Genomic DNA, 12,709 nt, shown 5'->3' with positions numbered 1-12,709 from the left:
TTGCAAGCGCAGTAGAAGTGTTCTTAGGTGCCCCCCTCCCCGCCTCCACCCTGCGCACCCACCCCCGCGCAGGGGGGCACCTACGGCTGCGGGGATTTGGCGGTGTGTTTCCGTGGAGTGTGCTTCCCTAGGATTAAGCCGGAGTTAAGAAGCTGCCAGAAAGGTTACTGCACCCCCCCTCCACCCTCCACCCTGCACCCCGCACCCCCCACCCCTGGCTTTCCTTGGTGTGCCCGCGGGCACAGGCCCTCCTAAGCAAAGGGATGGTAAAGTGGGCCGCACTCGGAGGAATTTCTTAAACAAATTAATGCACCGAGACAGAGAAGTCCTGCTAATTAATGCCTTTGGATTTGCAGGCCCTGTGCAAGGCGCTTTGAAATCCAACACCAGCGCGCACACGGTGTTCCTCCCTCCTGGGTCTGAACGCGGTGTCTGTCCCTACACCGAGGGGATTCAGGGCGTAACGCGTCTCTAACCGCGCGAGGGACCCACTCCCTGGGACCTGTGTGGGTCCCCGAGAGCGGTTAGGTGTTTCCCCCCTTGCCTTGCTGTTGAGATGAGCTAGTATCACCCAGGCAGGTGAAAATGAAAGTTCAGCGACTGCGTGAGATTTCATCTTAGGAACGTTTAACTTCCAACCTAGAGAAGTAGACCTAGAGCCAGGGGGCTCTGAATCAAGTTATTTTTGCAGCCCGAGAAGCCACGTTGTTGTCGCTTGTATCTTTGCTTTCTTTAAAGTTGGTGACAACCACAGCTAGCTCCAAACTGTTTTGTTTTTGGGAAAACCCTGCAGGGTTCTGATTTTCCTTTGCATGGGGGTGGGAGGGTGAATTCTTTTTTTTTTTTTTTGGATTACTGTGTTGGTAGGCCATCTTTCAAAATGTATACATGGTTCTTAGTTTTATTTGTTTAATGGGGTGGGGGGAGTCTCCTCAGTGAGGACTACAAAAGTTGCCTTTTGTGTTTTAGGGAACAGGTTGGGTCAGCAGCAGAAAACCTGTTCATCCATCCGTCTATAATTACAGTGTCACTTAAGACATAATAATCAGGCTTTATTATTACTGGGAGACTCAGGGAATCTCACATGTGCCTGGTTTAATTTTTCTTCCCGTGTAACTAAGAACGAATTTGTGTGTCGATGCACATCGAGTGTGGTACTCTGTGCAGCCCTGCCGGTGGAGGATCAATCCCGAGTGTTTTATGGTTTAAAATATTATTGCTTGTGTTTACATTTCCACATTTGAGGCAAACTTAGACTCCAAGTTGAATTCATTAAATTTTGTTTCCAACATTCTGTTCCTTCCTCTGGGCACAGAATTCCTATGAAATGAAACATGGAGTCCTGTTCCAGATCAAGAAACAAATATCCCAAAGTTTCTTCTGGGGGAGGGGGGGAGAGTAAAATCATATTTCTCATTGAATAAGGGTATGTTACTTTATTGTATACAATATCCTATGTTCATCATAGGGAACAACAACAAAAAAAACTGCCCTTGCATTTATCACCGTCGGGGGTCTTTAGGCCTGTGTTTGATAGATCTATTTATGGAGGCTGGGAGAGAATTTTTGTGCTGTACCTTCTGCTTTTCTGCTTGATGATAAAGGATGCTCAGGTTAGAGAACATCCCAGATCTTGCTTAGGAGAAGCTGAAGGGACTATCTGGTCGATGAGATTTCCTATACCCTTTAAGGAAAAGTCATTAGGGTGAGCAGTAGGTAGGAGGGTCAGAGGGGTGGAGGATAGGAAGTGAAATGTATTCACTTAAATGTTTGGCTTGATAGGAGATCCTAGCAGCAGCCCTGGTTATAGAGGATGTTACATAGGAAGATTTTGAAGTGGTGGCCTTCTAGGCTAAGAAGCTTCCTTGGAAATCTAGAATGTGCCATCCAGGGCTGTGGCTACTAGCCACACGGGGCTGCTGAGCATTTGAAAGGTGGCTAGTTGGGATTGAGATGGGCTCTAAGTGTAAAAGACATTCTGGATTTGGAAAACTTGGTATGAAGGGAAGCATGTAAAAAATACCAGATTAATAGCTTTTCTGTGGATTATATGTTGCAGTGATAATATTCTGGATATATTGGTTTCAGTAGAATATACTGTTGGATTAATTTCCCCACGCTTATTTTTACCCTGTACAAATATGACTCCTAGAACACCTAAAATAACAAACGTGGCTTGTGTTACATTTCCATTGGATAGTGCTGTTCTAGAATAAAGCAGGGAAGCAGCATTCTGAGAGAAAGCCAGAAAGAGTTTGCTGGCTAAAATATAATAAAATCAACTTTTATTTTTACAAGCTAAAGAAGTTTATTGTACGTAGGCATACCTTGTCTTTCTTATCCATTGTAACCAAAATTTGAGAAAACACACTACCTAACATCTATTTTTATTTCCTCAAAACTACTATTTAGTTTAGAGATTTAATGGTGAGGTAGTTGAAGGCTTATAATTAGGGGATGAGTCTTAACACCTCTCAAAGGCCAGAATAGAGTATGATTGCTACTTAGGAACATTTTAGAGACACTATAGTTATCATTGTCCTGAAGTTACCAAACATAAACGAGTCACTAAAACTTATTTTAAAATGGAGTTCTCAGTAAATAGCAATTATCCTCAAATGCTTAATATGTATTTTCCTTTCCTATGACTTTCCTTCCTTAGAAAACAAAAAACAAGTAAATCCAAACAAGCTCCCGACCCCACGTTAATCGAAGATTAATAAATTTACACGGACCAGATTTGCACTCGCAGGGTATAAGGCCTTGTTTTGAATGTCACAGAAGGTAAAAATAGGATTCTGTGGTAATAGGGGCTTTGAAAGATTTCTATACACGGAGATATTGTCTTTATAATTTGAACACATTCTTGAGAAAGCATCTGACTAGCAAACAAAGCACAATGGCATAGGTCCTGGAAACATTCCCCTCAGATATTTTCATAACTGAAGTACATTTTGCCTTACACAGTGAGTGTGAAGCTGGAAAAAAAAAAAAAGGCAGTTCTTTTCTACCCTTATAAAGCATGCTTACTTTTATTTCCTTGGAGGTTGCCAGAGATATAGGACAGGGTGGGTATAGTGAGTTCTTTTTTTTGGGGGGGGGGGGCAGATTGTATAGAGAACCTCGCAAGAGTTGCCTCCTGCCGTCTGAGCCTGTCTCCCACTCTATGAGGCATAACTGCCATTAGTGTCAACGCATGTGTGGAGTGTGAGGGGAGCACTGATCCCCATTAACTTTGTGTATCATTTCTGATGAGTCATGGAGCATATTCACTAATGGTTGGAGGATTATTGATTGCAAAGCAGAGAATTCAAGAAGAACTATTGACATATGGCATTAAGTGTCTCTAGACATAGTTTATATTTTTAGATGAGATAGGGGTATTGATTTTTATTTAGTGTTTTTCATATTATGAAAATATGTATTTATGTAAACACTACAGCTATATCCTTGAGAAAACACTTAGCAAATACATGGTTGAAGGTTTTTCTTTTTTTTTTTTTACATATTATTATTAGTTTTTAATGACTCTGTAAGTGCATCTCTTACAGATAATTATTCACATTTTTCGAGAGGCATCTTAACACACGTGTCTGACATCCATAAAAATGAGGAATCTTTAAAGCATTTATGTTACAGTATTAGACGTATGTCTTTGGCACTTTCCCCCTTGTTTTTGAGATCTTACTCAGGTTTCTGTGATTACCCAGTGTTAAAACAGTTCAGGATGTATTAATCTCGGGATGAAATGTAGCCATACTGGATAGGGTGAAGAATTCCCTTTGCACTGAGATCAACTCTTGTAAAAAGGTGAAGATGTTTCTGAAATAACTGTTATGCTTCCAGTAGTGGATATGCTCCAGAGGAAAAACTGTCATCTCTTTGGACATTGTTTTCAGAAATCGAGAGTTATATTTTTTTATATACCCAAAGAGGTGAATTAAGACTTGATAAGATAATACTCTCATGAAATGGGGACACAATTTTTATGTGAGTGTTTGTTGTGAAGGCTGGATGCTCCCAAGACAATGCTAATTTATTCAAATAATCTGGATGTTGAATAACATCAAATTGTTGAAAATAATTGTGCTAAGTGTCATGTAATCTAGAGGCTAATGTCTGTGCAAATATCAACTCCATTCCAGTCCCTCTTAAGCTGATACTTCTACCTGCAAAGGATTTTTAAAAGAGACTTATGTTTAACACTGGGTTTTCTTTACATTTTTCATTTTTAAAACCGTTTGGGAGCTATTAACTTAAGAATGAACTCGTTTAAAAAAAAAAAAAAAGAATGAACTTGTTTTAAAGAGCTAACAAGATCCGGGGATCATGGGAACAAGTTTAATCGTATGAAATAAACATCACATTGCTGATCTGAGATATTTTATTTTGTAATGTTGATTTATAAGTGAATACATATTGGAGCAAAAGTAGCAAGCGAGGCTCAGTGAGATCTACCAAAAGTAATCAATAGATACCTTATCCTCAAAGAAAAGCAGTCTGATAGAGGAAGTAAGAGCTTTAAAATAACCATAAAGTAGAAAGTGATGTCTCATAAACAGTGGCTTGGTAACATGGTTTGAAAGTTCAGATGAGGAAAGATAAGTCTTTTTTTTTTTTTTTTTTTTTTGAGGAAAGATAAGTCTTAATGTAGCTCCAGCCAGTACTGTAATAAAGGAAACAGTCTTAATGCACAAATAATGGGAAACAAGCTATTCTTCATTTTTCAACCATGCAAAAAAGTATTTTGTTAAGCCAGCATTAATTCGATCTCTTCAGTGATATTTCCTTATTTTTCATACATTTATATTTAACATCCAGACACAGGATTTTTGTATGTGTTCTATTTCAATATATAAATTTCCAAATGTGCTGTACTAGACTATCCATAGCTTTTGCATTAATTTTCCTGTTGAATACCATAAAATACCACCTTTGGAAGTCACCAGGTAGTTACAGATGTGTTAGAAGACGGGAGTGGGTAATGAGGTTGAACGGCAGATGTGGAGAATTTGCCAAAGGCTGGATTGAAAGTAAGCTGACAATTACAATGAGGTCGTTCGCTAAAAATCTAGATATTGAAGTTAAGAAGTGGACATAATGCTAAAATACATTTAAAAAGCAGTGATTTCACTTTGGGAAAAGAAATGTATCCTACATAATGAACAGCGATGAGAGAAATAGGTATTAGCCAGGAGATTTTTAATGAGAAACAGCCAGAGTAGCCCAGTTAACATGACAATGAATACAAGGAAAGTGGAGAAATAAAGACAGAAGGTATAGACACCGGTGGAAGTGTCCCAGTTGAGAATACAGTTTTGTGGGTTTTCAAAAATAATAAATTCTTTAAGTACCTCGTTGGTGGAAGACGTAACGTCGTCTATACCTTCTGTGTTTAAGTGTCTAGCCTACTGACATCTGTCTATAGTGACTGTGACTGAGTAAATGCTTCCAGAAAATGCCAAAAAAGTATGGTAACAATAATATATGCAGTGGGAGTGTGAGGAAATATAAACAGTGAGACTTTACAGTTTAATAGTCAAAACACATCATAAGCATGTTAAATAGCAGGGATGCCAAAATAAGGCATTGCACAGTTCGTATTCATATTTAGAACATCATTAAAGACGTTCTCGGAACCTGATTTAGTATTAGAATTTACAGACCATTCAGGGCTCATTGTATCCACAATTTGTAATCATATAGGGAACAGTCTTAATGTATAAATAATGGGAAACAAGCCATTGTTGCTACAAATCTAGCAGTGGGTTTACCAGCACTGTTGGGGATCATAGTGATGACACATTCACATTTTATTTGTTTCTATCTTCTCTGATTGCAAGAAAAGAGTTACCTTCAAGATAACCTTATACCACTCCATGTGGATGGATAGCTCTTATCCTAGCAGAAAGATAGTCCGGGTCAGGGTGGTGGTAGTCAAGTTGGGTGACAGATAGAAAGAAAGGAAGGCAGAGGGCCAGCTGTGGGAGTGTGTGTGTGTTTGGGGGCGGGGCGGGGGAGGGAGTTGGTGGGAAAAGCTCTGAGTCATTGGCTGGACTTGCAATTCAGTATTCCCAAGCCAAAGGCCCTATCATTGATGTTTCTATTTACTAAGTTTTGATTTCAAAGAAACCTTATTATGAAAAGATGCATCCCTTCCTCTAAACAGCCCCTAGGTTTGTTTGGAAAGCCCAAGGTTTGTTGCAGTGCAAGTAGAACAACAAAAACAGACCTCATGGGGTGGGGGTGGGGGTGGGTAGTTTTTGAAAAGTGGAAGGCTTTGCAAATGGGAGAGGTGATAACAATTTTATTATTGCCATGTTAAACTTACTGTGTGTGTAATATATTTATTGCACTTTTGTCTGTGTCTTGAAAGGAAAGACTTTGTTGGGAGGTTAGCACAGACAAGCCTCACAGGGTGTAGACTTGCTTTCATCTTACCAGATCCGACTGGGTATGTGGCCTGGGGACAGCCATTTACTCTTTCCAATCCCTGAGTTCTCTGTGAAATGGTAAACATATACATACATACTTAGTAGTAATGGAAGTTCAAGGGGGCGCCTGGGTGGCACAGTTGGTTAAGCATCTGACTCGTGGTTTCCGGCTCAGGTCGTGATCTCAGGATCTTGGGATCGAGCCCCGTGTGGGGCTCTGCCCTCCACGTGGAGTCTGCTTGAGATTCTCTCCTCCTCTCCCTCTGCTCCTCTTGCTCTTATTCTAACTCAAATAAATAAATCTTAAAAAAATAATAAAAGTTCTACTTGCTATATATTCCTTTATAAAATATCTCACCTAATCTTTTTTTCTTTTACAACTGTAAAATAGGCCTCATGACCTTTATCCTCAAGATTAAGTAGCATGACTAAAAAACTCTCCTTGTCATTTGCAGAATTATGAGGCTCGTTGTGGGCCTTTATTCAAATGTCCATGTTTTTCACCTTTTTTTTTTTGTATGACTTCAGTGATATATAAGGAACAGTAAGGAGGATAAGAACTATGATGATTACTAACATCATAAAACTAATAATAAAAACTAATCTTTTTTAAGATTTTATTTATTTATTCATGAGCGACAGAGAGAGACAGAGACAGAGACACAGGCAGAGGGAGAAGCAGGTTCCCTGCAGGGAGCCTGACGTGGGACTCAATCCCAGGACTCCAGGGTCAGGCCCTGGGCTGAAGGCGGCGCTAAACTGCTGAGCCACCCGGGCTGCCTAATTACTAACACTTTAGACTGCTTTCTGTAGGCCAGGGTAAGGTTTAGGACTTAATTCATGGGTTTCTCAGAAGGACCCTGTGTGGTGCATACGGTTAATTGCTCAGCTTCACAGATGGGGAAACTGAGGCACCGACCAGTCAACTGTCCAAAATTACGTAAGTAATAAGTGGCACAACAAGGAGTTGAACCAGGGTAGTCCAGTTCTAGAGCCCATGCTTATATGCAAAAGAATAAAAGATTAAAAAGAAAATACTTGCATCAGGTGCATATGGGAGATGGAGACCGTAAATATGTGTCATTTTCTAGCAGAGTCACGCTTTGACAGCATTTAGAAAGTAAGAGGATAGAGAGGAAAGGCATGGGGGAGGTGGGCAGCAGGTAAGGTAGGAGGAAGGGAGGAGCCAGGTGGGAGAGGAGATGGGGGGCACTTTGGGGGGCATCGAGGAGCAGATGGTCTATGCTAGCATATCCTAGGATACGCAGTGGGCAACAGGAGGTGTTTGGTTAGGCTCCCAACCCTACAGGCACGGGTTTTGGTGACAATTTACAGAGGGAGGAAAGGGCACGTAAAGAGCTATTGTAGGAGAGAGATGAGGGATTAAATGAGGGAAATGCCAGGGAATGCAAAGGAGGACGTGCATGGGGGGAAAAGTGCCAGTGCAGGGTCCATAGGACGTAGCAGGTGACTAGATGTGGACGGACGGGAAAGGCAATGGGAGCTCTTAAAAACGATTCTTAGCATGTAGGAAGATTTTTTTTTTAACTTTTCATCAAAAAGTTCTTCTGTAAGCATTTTCATCTTTCTTGTTAATTCTGTTCCCTACATTGCTACTCGTGTGCTCTCTCAGGATAAAGAACTATATTTTAAACTATCAGTCAGAGAAAATACACACTGTGTCTCATCAGGAACTACTAGAGCTCAACCAAGTGGGAGGCGCATGCTGAATTCTTGAAACATTTCCTTTCTGTGTGCAGCTCTTTTAAGTCAAGCACAGGGTCCGATGAACCGCAGCAGGTCGCCAAATTCTTCATCTCAAATTGGCAGTTGTAAAGTAAGCCTAATTTCTTCTCTAGGGGTCTTTCATTACCGGCTAGGGGATGTTTCAGCGTGGGCCAGGCCGTTCTCGTCCCCTATTAAAGGAACACCGGTGTCACCTATCTTGTGCGATAAACCAGGTGACACCCAGATACACGATAAAACGAGTTTGCAGTGTGTTCTTTGTGACTGACATTTAGGCTTCTCAGACCTTGCTATTTTAGGGAAGGTATCAGTATAACTGTGATACCCTTTTTTCCTGGAAATAAGACTCCTTAACAATCAGACACTCTCGTAAACAGAATGATGTATGCACGGGGCTAGATACGCAGTTCTACTGAGTTACCAGTTTCCTGGGGTTGTGAGGATAGTTCTCCTTTGAAGAGAATAGGAAGCTTGGCAGGGATACCCCTGGGCCTTTTTGCTGAAGGTCCTCACGTGCTTTTTTACAAGTAAACGGCTTAACACGGTTTAAGCAGAAAATGTCACAGCAGTGGCAGATTGTGTTGTGTTTAACATGCATTAAAAAAAAAAAAATTCCCAGGAAATCAAGACAGTTTTGGAGACAATGACTCTATTTATAAATATTTACCACTTATTGTGTATTTCAATGGTCTGTGTCCATGAAAAATAATAAAAATTGTCCCGTCTCTGTCTTTACAGCATGTTTATGTAGAGCTCGAGAAAATAATGTTAACAGGGCTTTATTTCACCTTTCATTTACATTAGTATTATGTCAGAGCCACACTTAGTGCACATCTTTTTTCCATTTTTAGGGTTTTTTAAAAATCATATTAGATTTTTGCCCTGTGCTATAAAGATATGGTGAAAATCTCTTCTGTTGTGTCGTGAAGGTGATGTTCAGAAGATGTTCATTTCTTAAGTAACTAAGATTAAACAGTGTTAAAATTAGAAATCCTTCTTTGCTTTCTCTATTCATTGGGCTTAATTTTAACCACACAAATTTACTCCAAATTGTTTAGAGCCGTATTATTTGAATTTGCTCAGACATTTCAGGGAAAGCTGCATTGTCAACTTAGTGGCATTCGGGTAAGGTATTTGGTTTTAAGTACCACATCCAGAAGACTCTTAAGAGATTTGGGGAGCATAGCAAAAGTGAATGACAGCGAACACAAAGCAAATCTTTGACTCAGGTGCAGAGTCTCTCTGAGGTATTGCATGACCTTTCCAAAAAAGTAATTCGAAATGTCCAGAGCAATTGATATTATTGAAAAAGTATATCCTTCCAACAGAATTCTGCATAATGCTCTCCGGGGGACCACATTTACTGAGAATTGCATCTAGGAGGTAACTCAGAGAAATATATTTTTGGGGACTGGCTTTTAAAAGCGAGCGTCGTTGTGGGAGCAATTAATATAGGAAGAAATGACTGTGTCTGTTTCTCAGCAGCGGATTACAGTTTGCTAAATGCTGAGGTTCTTCTCACTTAAAAAGGTATTTTACTATGTTAACAATGAGGCAACATAGGGAAAGCAAATCATCCTTTGTGTTCTGCTGAATGGCCAATCCACAAACGCGTTTGGAGCACCTAGTAGAGTTCAGGGGTCATAGTCGGTCAGGAGGGGAGGATCCAAAGGAGAATCAGGTAGTTTCTCTTGGTTGGCATGTAACTGAGCTGGGGGGAAAGGCATGTGTAACAGTACAATTGAGGGTTGTTTTTTTTTTTTTTTCTTTTTGAGAGAGTGAGCGAGAGAGCACATGCATGTGCACAGGCTCGGGAGGTGGTGGGAGGGCCCAGCAGGAGGGAGACAGAGAATCTTAAGCGGGCGGCCCTCCCAACGGGGGCTCTGGGCCCCATCTCACGACTCTGAGATCATGACCTGAGCTGAGCTGGAGAGTTGGAGGCTTCATGGACTGAGCCACCCCGGGGTCCTGCAACTGAACACCAAAAGAGGAAATTCGAAGAAAGAAGGGAACCCAAAGAAGGCAAGTGTTTGCGGAACCCAAGAGTCCAGGCCTGCTGGCTGCAGAGAGGGGGAATTGGCCATTCTGTTCAGAACGTGGAGGGAAACCGCATGGACAAGGGACAAGGAGGCACCAGCTACCATGTTGGAGTGTCTCCTTCATGAGACATTGCCGGCTTGCATTGTTTTATTAAAGAACCACCTTGCAGTGGTGTTTGTTAAACAGGAGCCACCCTTCTCCGGGTGGCTGTGAGCACTCAGAGACTCAGAGAAGTTCATGTGCTTGCCTCAAGTCACACAGCTGGTGGGCGGGCAACCTGAACGGAAGCCCAGGCTTTTCTTGAAAACGGCCTTCTTTGCTACCCCAGAATCATAAAGATTCTGCTGGGAATGGGTGTGGCCTAGTTAGGGTGCAGCGATTTTAAAACTTCCCCCGTACCACGCTTGACCCAAGTCAGGAAGGTGTGACTTTAACTTGAGAAAAGGCTGGCAAATGTAAAATTTGCTTCTTTTGCTCTCACGTTGGCACATAGTTTGATAAATGCTTATAATCTTTATTTCTTCAGTTTAGAAACCGAACAAAACACACTAGGCCTCCTGTGTCCGGCGGACGGGGTAAGGGCTTGCAGTAGTGTGGCCTGTTACAACATTGCGTTTGGGAGGCCCTCAGAGGAAGCTTTGCAAAAGTTCCAGAAGATAATGTGCTTTCACACCAATCATGTGATGCCATAAAATTTTCACCAAGAAATGATGGGGGTAACCCCAGGGGGCATGCTGCATTCCTTTTTCTTCCTCCTGCGGTTATTTCATGCTCTCATGTTCTAGCCTATTCACGCACCGGTCTGTGTCCTCAGCCACTATGTGGCATAGCTGATGATTTTAAGAGATAGACTTTTCACCGAAGATGTGTTCTGTCGGGAGCATGTCACTTTGCTAACACATTCCTCTCTCCGCCGAGCTATTTAGAACACCTACCAAATAAAATTATATAATGTCTAGAGAAGGAGAATGGAAGAAACGTATGCCATTGCTGTTGGCCCCCAAGGAAAACCCTCTTATTTAGCAAATACTGACCGGCTGCAGCGTCCATGTGCCACCTCTCCTGCTTTATCCCATCAGAGGATAAAGAGGTGAGTAAGATATACGCCCTGCTCTCCAAGTGGTTTCCAGCGTAGTGATAGAACTATTCACAAGTAATGTTCGGGCAAAATAAAGTGGGCTCGGGAGCCAAGAATAGGCTGCTTGTGGGCAGAGTGTGGAATTTGCCTAAAACCATCCAGTAGCCGCATTAACTCTTTGCGTGCTCTGCATATTGGAGAGAAGACAAAAATCAGCCCATAATTGAATCTGATGATACGGCTTAATATTTAAACCATTTATTTTTCGGTTTCAGTACCTGATAAAGCAAGCATGACCCAAATGTAGTGTCATCCTAGAACTAGACAGAAAAGATCACTTTTTTTTTTTTTTCTCCTGATGTTGGCACTTTGGGAGAAAAGTGAGGGCGTATATAATTCACCCAGAGCTGCTTCATGCTGACCCCTTGATGAGGAGATTAAATCACTCCGTGTTGACAGCTGAGTTTCGAGGCCTGCAACTTTTAAAATGTTAACAGAAAAGGAAGACCTGTAAGAGAGAGGTGTGTTGGGTTGGACTTTAACGACAAAGGGTTTTCGATATGCGCACGATGCTCTTTGTTTTCCTCCAGCTTTTTCTGGGTGTGCAGGAAATAAAGCTGTATTTTGTGGGCCCGCTTCCAAACTTTCGGATGGTAGATGCACAACCGTGCGTATTCGGTAAGACCCCGTTCAGCTGTGAAGTGTTCGCCCCTCGTTTCCAGGACTTAAGCTGCGGGATCAATGAGAGGACTCAGAATTATTATTATTTTTGATCGCTTACCACTATTCACTTTTAATCGTGAACACTTACTTCATGCCCACTGCGTAAAAACGTCCCGATAAGGTTGTGGCGTGAAATTTTCAAGCGAAATTAAGGATGTAGCTTCTGAAAAAAAAAAAAAAAAGTGTAGCTTCTATCTTTCTGAAGCCGGTAGCCTAAAGAAGAAGGTCCATTTTTAGTGAAATAGTGAAGACAACCAAAGAACCAGATGGTTAGCAATCGTAATAATGGTAAAACTAGTGACTTTTTTGGTAGGCACGTATCCTCTTTACATAGGTGACCGTGTGTAGTTCTTGGACAGGGCTTCGAGATTTATGTGTCGCCGGCCCTCTCCAGTTCACAGGTGAGGAGAGGAGGCGTGGCTAGGTGAAGGTCAGGTAATTTGCCCCCGGGGTCCTGTAGCACCCTACCGGGAGTGCTGGGATCCTAACCTGCCCCCTCTTGCTGTTTGTCTGCTTGTTCTTTTCCATCAGTGGGGTACGGGTTAAGGACACCAGTACTGACAGCAGCTTAGGTTCAAGACCTAATCCAAGTTCAATGAATCCAAATGAAGAAGGGACGATGTGAAGGATGGGTTTTGAAGCATTGTGGTCCCAAACCAGGAGAGACGATGAAGTGAGCTTTGAAGTT

At 41.8% G+C, this 12,709-nt stretch overlaps 1 protein-coding gene and 1 long non-coding RNA gene across 28 annotated transcripts in view; one reads left to right on the top strand and one right to left on the bottom strand.

Annotated features, from left to right (window-relative positions):
* The window catches only part of MBNL1 (muscleblind like splicing regulator 1), a 279,557-nt gene that overhangs the window by 102,528 nt on the left and 164,320 nt on the right, over positions 1 to 12,709 (top strand). The window contains exon 1 of one of the 20 annotated variants that reach the window (XM_077864678.1): positions 142 to 163. The exons of the other annotated variants lie outside the window; for them this stretch is intronic. The gene's annotated coding sequence lies outside the window, so the exon portion shown is untranslated. Of the gene's footprint in view, positions 1 to 141; positions 164 to 12,709 lie in introns of those variants that run through there. 20 annotated transcript variants of the gene reach the window in all.
* LOC144293685 (uncharacterized) overlaps positions 11,541 to 12,709 on the bottom strand; it is a 34,728-nt gene continuing 33,559 nt past the window's right edge. For all 8 annotated transcript variants that reach the window (XR_013360920.1, XR_013360919.1, XR_013360921.1 and 5 more), the window contains 2 exons: positions 12,110 to 12,184; positions 11,541 to 12,028 (listed from right to left, as the gene is read on the bottom strand). This is a non-coding gene — a long non-coding RNA (uncharacterized LOC144293685). The remainder of the gene's footprint in view (positions 12,029 to 12,109; positions 12,185 to 12,709) is intronic.

This window comes from Canis aureus, chromosome 22 (genome assembly GCF_053574225.1).
Source record: "Canis aureus isolate CA01 chromosome 22, VMU_Caureus_v.1.0, whole genome shotgun sequence".
Lineage (NCBI taxonomy): Eukaryota > Metazoa > Chordata > Mammalia > Carnivora > Canidae > Canis > Canis aureus.
Note: the sequence above shows the minus strand (reverse complement) of the source record. Positions and strands in the feature narration are given on the sequence as shown.